Source organism: Apium graveolens, chromosome 10, assembly GCF_009905375.1.
Source record: "Apium graveolens cultivar Ventura chromosome 10, ASM990537v1, whole genome shotgun sequence".
Classification (NCBI taxonomy): Eukaryota; Viridiplantae; Streptophyta; class Magnoliopsida; order Apiales; family Apiaceae; genus Apium; species Apium graveolens.
Window position 1 is genome coordinate 101,134,645 of NC_133656.1, and position 8,482 is coordinate 101,143,126.

An 8,482-nucleotide genomic window follows, 5' to 3' on the forward strand; every position below is an offset into this window, starting at 1 on the left:
TAATTCATTAAGGGGGTTTTAATAACCTGCGAATACCTTAATAGTAATCCCAACACCTAGGCTTGGGTCACGGTATTGCATCGCAATTCCAATTGGAAGGGTTTGGACATTCACTGGAGCCACCGCTTACGATGATCAGTCGTACTGCGATAAAGTAACCTTTTCTACTAGTAGAAGGATGAAACCGTCATCCCTCGGGTATCACCCTTGCCGCATTCGGGCTACGTGTCCCATTTTCGGGTATACACATACTTCACAAGTTCCTGAGTACACTGAGTACACTGAGTACCTTCGCCTGTGGTACCTTTGGTAGTCCATCTAGCACACATAGTACCAGAGTCTACCCCTCCCTTGTCCTTTAAAAGAATCCTATCAATCTCGAGAACTCGAACCACATCGAAGTTCCCCAAGTGTTTTGCTTGTTGATGGAATTAGCTTATTTCTCTAAGATATAAGTGTATATATATGTATATACATACTTCCGAGAATTTCGGAGGAAGTACTAAGGATGTGAGTTGACCGTTGTCAACAGATAATTAATAAGGGGGAAAAGTTTCTTCTCGAAACTATATTCAATATATTAAATATGTCGGGATAATATTCACCGACGATCTGAAATTATTCTAATGATATTCTGAAATCAGAAAGTATATTTTAAATCAGGATCTATAATTTTTAAATCAATAATAAACCCTTTTAAGTATAATAATTAATTAAATAATAATTGATAAAAATCAAACCTCGAATGAGTTTACTCTCTAAAAGACTTATTTAAAATAATATTCCTCAACTAGTTGGTGTCTATATAATTAATAATCTATAATGATTAATCGGGTTTGAAATAAATAAACGTTGGAGTATACTACTCCCATAATAAAGGAATAAGTATATAATATTTGTTATTCGAACAATAAAATATAGTTGAGGGAATATGATCGTTGGGAAATCGTTTTAATAAAAGTTCGAGGTGTTTTAATATTTTGTAAGTGGACGATGAGCCCCTTTAAAACGTACTACTATGGACTTATAACCGTCCTATAATATCTCCGGAATAATTCCCGGGTTTTATCTTAAATCCCGACCGATTTTCGGTCTTATATAATACGTCACGCTTAAAGCGAAATAACATTTGACGATATATACTAATCGTACAACATCGCTACATTATGCGAAAACTTAACAACTACGTATCATGGCAAACATGGTATTTATGCGATGATAGTAAAACAATCCTTTCACAACACAATAGTAAAAATGGAGTTGGGTTTGCAAACTTGCCTGGGTATCTCGAGGTGGAGGATGCTCTAGGTTCCGCTCGGAAATCTATAACCATAAACACATTTCATTTCGTTAGGTTCCGTTCTAATTTACGGCAACTCACACTCATGCGCTACTTATTATGCACCCTATCAACTCATACTACCCTTAACATTACTTTAAGTCATATTCACATTATGGTCACTTCATTTTCCTAAGTATCTTGGGTTCATTCTCATTATCGTCGTCGGCTCCGCTTAAGGATTCTTACGGTTTCTACTCGCGCGGTCTCGGCTCCGACATTTTTATAAAATTGAGAAATCATTATTTTCACTTGAAATTTTTATAAAAGTTAGGAAACTCAATATGTTACTCTCTGTAAAAATGTCATGATTTATGAACACTTTTAAGTCTATCCTTTATATTTTCAAAGTTCATAATTCGTAGCAGTTTTTGTCGCGTAAATTACTTTTACTAAAATGACCATAACTTTTGATCCGTAAATCGGAATCAAGCGATTCAAGCGCCTAAATGATCCTTATAACATTATATATCCTAAAAAAAGGTAATTTTTCAAGAATATACAGTTTAAAACTTCGGGACTTTCTGCAGAAACTTAAAGTTACGATTTGTTGGTTTTAACGAAATTACGTTTACGATCGGGGTTTCGTTTAGGCCCTAACTATCAACACAACCACCAACAATCATCATATCATCATCATCAACACAAAAAATCCTCTAAAGAGCATCATGTTCTTGAGGCAACAACAACCAACTTTAATCTACTTAACTTAAACACCAAGATTTCATCAATACTACTTAGTAAGCTAGGATTACTACCACATACTAAATGGATCTTAAAAATGAACCTTAAATAAAGTTGGGCCAAACATTTTTACCTTTATTGAAAGCTTCAGATGTGTTCTTGAGGATGGTGGAGTCTTGGAAGTGCTTGGTATGATTTTTAGAACCTAAAACCACCATTGAAATCAAGAAACCAAAGAGAGGTTACTATTCACACTATACACTAGTGAGTTTCTTGAATTTATTCCACCTATCAAAACTTGATAAAAAGAGATGAAAGAATTTTCTTACCTTATTTTAGTTTCTAGGAGGCTTGGGAATTAATTGGGTGATTTTACAAGAGCTTGAACTTGGAGTTTTGAATTCTAATTCCTCCCTTTTTCTTCAAATTGCCAAATGAAACAAATGGGGATGAGGGGGGGGGGGTATTTATACTACTTTGGTTGCTTCTCTTGGATGCTTTGGATAGGTTGCTTCTTGGAAGGTGAGTTGATATCTTGCAACTTGATTTTATTCTTCCTAGTATAGCATTCTAGGTTTATTCTTTGTTGCTAAATCCATGGACATATCTTTGTAGCTTGCTAGCTTACAAGCTAACTACAAGGTTAGCTTCCTTAGCACCCCATTTTTCTAGCTAGCTTGGTCTTCCTATGGTTAGCTCACTATTTGATGAAGTAACCATGGTTACTTCCTTACCATGGTTTAGTTAGTGCGTTATGTTTATTTAATCGTTTGCGCATTTGCTCGGTTACTTAGATGTTCTCCGTAATACTTACTCTTAAATGGTTCGCGATGTAATTCCTTTCGTATTTATTCCTTATATTTTTATTTATCCTAATTGAATATAAATCCGTAGGATTTTAATCTCATAAATATATTGTGATTCCCGTAATCCTCGATAATTCGTAAATACAGTCATTTTTCAAAGTTCGATTTCTTCGAAAACTAATAGCGTTTACATACACTCATTTGGTACGTATAGTCGTAATATCAATTCCGAAACTCATTTTCTCATGCACTACAGAGTGTGGGCTCAAAAGTTTTCCCGTCTGTCAGGGTTAGTATTCATTAAACATTTTACAAGGTCTCAAAAATTCGAGTTATTACAGCCTTCCCCTCTAACAAGGATTCCGTCCCGGAATCAATTAGAAAATAAGTGGGGATATCTATTCCTCATTGCGTCTTTAAGTTCCAAAGTTGATTCCTCAACATTTTGATTTCTCCATAAGATCCTAACCAGCTTTACAGTTTTGTTCCTCCGCACTTGTTCTTTCTGGTCCATTATCCTTACTGGCTGCTCGATGTAGGTTAGGTCTGGTTGTAAATCTACCTGCTCGTATTCTATTACATGTCGTGTATCTGCATAGTGCTTCCTTAACATGGATACGTGGAATACGTTGTGTACTTGTTGCAAATTAGGAGGCAAGGCGAGCTCGTAAGCTAGAGGTCCTATTCTCCTCAAAATTTCAAAGGGTCCTATGAATCTGGGACTCAGCTTCCCTTTCTTTCAAAATCTCATCACTCCTTTCCATGAGGATACCTTTAATAGCACAAAATCTCCTACTTCATATTCCCTATCCTTCCTGGTCTGGTCGGCGTACTTCTTTTGTCTGTTCTGGGCTGCTACCAGTCTTTTCCTGATGAGTCCTACCATTTCTCAGGTCTGCTGGACTAACTCTGGTCCTAATATCTCATGTTCTCCAACTTCATCCCAACACAGGGGAGAGCGACATCTTCTTTCGTAAAGAGCTTCATACGGGGGCATTCTTATGCTAGCGTGATAGCTATTGTTATAAGCAAATTCGATCAGGGGTAAGTGGTCATCCCAATTTCCTTTGAAATCAATGGCACATACTCGTAGCATATCTTCTAGGGCCTGAATAGTCCTTTCACTTTGTCCATCAGTCTGGGGGTGGTAAGCGGTACTCATGTTTATCCTGGTGCCTACACATTCCTGGAAGCTTCTCCAAAATCGGGAATTAAACCTCGGGTCTCTATCTGACACTACGGCTACCGGAACGCCGTGTCTAACTACTATTTCCTTCAAGTAAATATCCACCAACTTGTCTACGGTGTATCTTTCGTTGATTTGTAGGAAGTGTGCGGACTTGGTCAGTCTATTAATGATAACCCATATGGCATCGTGATTGGTCTTTTTTCTTGGTAAGCCTGTCACAAAATCCATGGCTATGTGCTCTCATTTCCATTCCGGAATCTCTAGGGGTCGTAATAGTCCACTAGGTCACTGATGTTCCGCCTTCACTCTCTGGCATGTCAAGCACTTGCTGACCCACTCTGCTACTTCTCCCTTCATGTTAGGCCACCAATAATATTCCTTAAGGTCACGGTACATTTTCGTACTTCCTGGGTGGATTGAATATCTAGAGTTGTGCCCTTCATGCAACAACTCATCCTTTAATTCTTGCACGTTCGGAATCCAAATCCGGGGCACATACCTCATGATCCCTTTCTCATCCTTCTTGCATCTCACTTCTTCACCGGTCAATGTTCCTTTTTCCTCACTCATCTTCTTTTCCTGACATACTCGTATCTTTCCAGTCAGTTCTGGTACTAGCTTAATCTCAAATAATCCTTCCGTTCCCTTACCGGTCATCCTCACGTCAATTTCCATCTTGTCAAATTCCTTAATCAACTCCTCCGATGTAATTATCATCTTGAGTCTTTCCTTCCTACTAAGGGCGTCAGCCACCACATTGGCTTTACCCGGGTGATACAAAATTTCACAGTCGTAGTCTTTTATCAACTCTAACCATCTCCTCTGTCTCATGTTCAGTTCCTTCTGAGTAAAAATATAATTGAGGCTTTTATGGTCAGTGTAGATCTCGCATTTCTCACCGTATAGGTAGTGTCTCCAAATTTTCAGGGCAAACACTATGGCTGCTAATTCTAGATCATGCGTAGGGTATCTGCTCTCATATTCCTTCAATTGCCGAGAGGCATACGCTATAACTTTGTCGTGCTGCATTAGTAAGCGATGCGTCACTGTATATCACAAACTCTCCCTTTCCATCGGGAAGAGCGAGCACTGGTGCTGACACCAGCCTCCTTTTCAGTTCTTGAAAACTCTCCTCACATTTTTCTGTCCATACAAACTTTTCTGCCTTCCGGGTAAGTCTAGTCAGTGGACCGGCTATCTTAGCAAAGTCTTGCACAAATCTTCGATAATATCCTGCTAAACCCACAAAACTCCTAACCTCTGTTGGGGTAGTTGGTCTTTTCCAATTGGATATCGCCTCTATCTTGGCAGGGTCAACTAAAACTCCTTTGCTACTCACCACATGTCCTAAAAACTGAACTTCTCTCAACCAAAACTCGCACTTCGAGAACTTGGCATACAATTTCTCATTCCACAAGATTTCCAAGACTATCCTTAAATGTTATGTGTGTTCTTGCTCTGTCTTTGAGTAGATCAGAATATCATTGATAAAAACTATCGCACATATATCCAGGTACTTTTTGAACACTCTGTTCATCAAATCCATAAAGGCTGCGGGTGCATTGGTTAACCCAAACGACATAACTAAGAACTCATAGTGTCCATACCTAGTGCGAAAAGCAGTCTTCGGTATATCTTCCGGTTTGATTTTCAACTGGTGATATCCTGTTCTTAAATCTATTTTGGAAAAATATACAGCTCCTTTAAGTTGATCGAATAGGTCATCAATCCTGGGGAGAGGGTACTTATTCTTAATAGTCAGCTTATTCAGCTCTCGATAGTCTATACATAATCTCATACTTCCATCCTTTTTCTTTACGAACAATAGTGGCGCTCCCCATGGCGACACACTGGGCCTTATCATTCCATTATCTAATAACTCTTGCAGTTGATAAGCTAGTTCCTTCATCTCAACTGGGGCTAGCCTATATGGGGCCTTGGATACTAGCGCCGTTCCTGGTGCTAACTCTATAGCGAACTCTATTTCTCGGTCAGGTGGTAATCCTGGTAAGTTTTCTGGGAATACATCCTCGAATTCGTTTACTACGGGTATGTCCTGTATATTAGGGACTTCCTTCTTGGTATCTATCGCATAAGCCAAATAGGCCTCGTTACCTTTCCTTAACAATCTTTTTTCCTGAAGCATGGTTAGAAATTTCTGGTTCTGTCATTGACCTTTGAACACTACTTCTTTTTCATTCTGCACTCTTATCTTTACTTTCTTCCGTTCACAATCTATTTGCGCTCTGTTACTGGATAACCAATCCATTCCTAAGATTACATCAAATTCTCCTAACGTGAACGGGATTAGGTCGACCTCAAAGATCTTCCCTTCTAATTTCAACTTGCATTTAGGGTGTACTTGATTTACAGGGATTATTTCTCTGCTGGCTATTTCCACTCGTAATATTTCACGTAAGGGTATGGCATTAAGTTTTAACTTTTTAGCAAAATCTTGAGATATAAATGACTTGGTTTCTACAGAATCAAATAGGAAATTTTCATGTTCAGAATTTAACAAAAGGGTACATGCTATCACGTCAGTGTTTCAGACAATATCCTGAACAGTTATGTTGAAGGTCCTAGCAGCTGGGGGTCGGTTGGATGCAGCTTTGCTCATCCCTGAGGCTGGGGGCTTCAATGTTTGGAAATCCTTCTTCATGTGTCCTACTTTTCCACATTGGAAACACGTTATATTGGGCCGGGTGCAGCTGTTCGCAAGGTGTCCGATTTGGTCACACCGGTAACATCTCAGGGGGGCTCTTGTCTGGCTACACACTCCAAGGTGTCTCTTCTTACAGGTTTGACACTCTGGTATTGGGGCACGTGGTTGGCTATGAAATGTTGCCCTAGATTGTCCGCCACCCTGGCCAATGCTCTCACTCGGGGCCTTTCTGAATCCGGGGCCTCGTACAGGTTGGGACATCGCTCCCCTGAAGAACCTGCTTGAAAGGCTCCTGTTCCCGGTTCTTATTCCTTGGCTTCCTATCTTCCTCTTCCTATTTTCCTTTTTCCTTCACAATCTGCTCACTGTTAGCTTCAACAATCGAGGCTTTCTATACTAAGGTGGCATAGTCTGTCAGCTCTAACACTGCCACTCGGTTCTGTATCCACTGTTTCAGACCAAGCTGAAACCTTCGCGCTTTCTTTTCTTCGGTATTCACAAACTCAGGAACAAATCTAGACAACTCAGTAAATTTGGCCTCATATTCTGCCACAATCATCTTATCCTGTTTCAACTCCAAAAACCTAAAATCCATCTGGGTTTCCATAAACCTAGGGAAGTACTTGTCTAAGAACAGTCGGGTAAATCTATCCCATGGAATCACAGCATCAGTTTCTAGGTTTCGTTTGGACTCCCACCAGTAGTTAGCTTCTCCTTTCAGCATGTAAAAAGCAAAAATGGTCTTATGTCGTTCCTCAACACCTAGTATCTCGAAATATTTTTCTATTTCTTTGAGCCAGGCCCGTGCTTCAACGGGGTTGGAAGATTATAGAAACTCTGGGGGTTTGAGAGATTTGAAGGCTCTAAAGGCAGTAGCTGCAGTCTGTTGGGCAGCATGTGGTTGTGGTGGAATAGGCTGTTGGTTCAGATTTGCTCTTAGCAGTTCCATAAATTCATTCATGAGGTTCCCTCCCTGATGGGTATCCTCAGCCTCTTCTTCTACATATTCTTCCTCATCATATTCATTATAGTCTAGGTCTTCTTCACTCTCCTCATTTACTACAGGATCACCTCATAATTGGTTAACAGATTCCGCGGGCTATGCCCTGGTTCCTCTTCTACGGGGTGGCATTGTTCTGATAATGAAAAATGGTCAACATAATTGTAATTATAACAGTTGGGTTATTTTATTCATATGTAAGTATGTCATTTATTACCTAACAGGTTTTATAAAGTGCAATAATACAGACATTATTTTTTAATAACTGCTTAGGTATATATTAATAAGATCTCCCATTTATATCTTGGGGATGAAACAACTAGCCGAGTTCATACATGCCTGATTACAATCTATCACTACTAGTTCTGAATACTGAAATGAAAATACATAAGCCGTGTACCCTGAAGAGCTAGGAACACTATCTACTACTAGCTATCCAATCAAAATTGGTGACAAGTCACCCAGCCTTCTTCAAGGTCTATATCTAGTCACTAGTCTCTCAGTCACTATCACTGCGAGTGAGGTTACGCACCCTCCTCATTGCTCCTGCAATCATCATCTCTGCATCAACTACCGGGATGTATCCTCCCACTGATGTCATCCTCATCTGAATGGTACGGAGCTCGATCCCATCGATCTCTCTGTGGGCTATTGCTGGGAAAGCAGCTCTGAAATCTCCTGGGTATCCTAGTCTGGTGGCTCTCTCAACTGTCAGTGCCTGGCGTAACTCCGCAATGCGAGTAGATGCCGCAGTGATCTCAGCGTTAAGCTGACCCACTATCCAGTCATGTACGACTAC